This window comes from Eimeria acervulina, genomic scaffold, assembly GCF_000499425.1.
Source record: "Eimeria acervulina Houghton genomic scaffold, Eah_scaff60, whole genome shotgun sequence".
Taxonomy (NCBI): Eukaryota; Apicomplexa; class Conoidasida; order Eucoccidiorida; family Eimeriidae; genus Eimeria; species Eimeria acervulina.
In genome coordinates this window covers 76,547-77,132 of record NW_013549699.1, presented here as the reverse complement: position 1 = coordinate 77,132, position 586 = coordinate 76,547, and the positions used below count along the sequence as shown (strand labels likewise).

General features: G+C 50.3%; 1 protein-coding gene across 1 annotated transcript in view; it reads left to right on the top strand.

The window, feature by feature from the left end:
- Positions 1–586, top strand: part of EAH_00011320 (DNA ligase, putative) — a gene marked incomplete at both ends in the record, with an annotated part of 11,490 nt that overhangs the window by 1,629 nt on the left and 9,275 nt on the right. The gene's annotated exons all lie outside the window — the stretch shown is intronic.

The window sequence follows — 586 nt, the reverse complement described above, 5'->3', positions numbered from 1 at the left end:
CTGCTGCTGCTGCTGCTGCTGCTGCTGCTGCTGCTGCTGTTGCTACAGCAGCTGCCTGCAGGCTTGGTATTGCAGCTGCCTATCATGCAAATAATATCCTTCGTAGCTGCTGCAGGTCTTCCTTTCCCTCCACCACCACGACCGCCGCTGCTGTTGCTGCTGCTGCTGTTGCTGCTGCTGCTGTTCTGCTGCTGCTGCTGCTGCTGCTGCAGGGGGAGATAAATGAAGGTTTAGATCGGGTACACAGCGCATGCTCTTATCAAGAGAAGGCAGCTCAATTAGGTTTGCTTGCGCGTCAGTTGGGTGCTGAGGAGAACTCTGCTTTAATTAAAATATTAAACAAAAACTTAAAAACTCGTGGAGGCGGTGAACAGCTGCTGCTGCTTCTTCATCCTGACGCACGCACTCTCCTCAGCAGACTCTCAGACCTCAAGGCAAGTCATTAGGGTTTAATAACTGTCTTTATTGGGGTTTGTTAGGGTTTGTTAGGGTTTATTAGGGTTTATTAGGGTTTAGGGTTTAGGGTTTAGGCTATGCAAAGTGAAGAGCAGCAGCAGCAACGAAGAAGTGACGCAGCCACAGCACC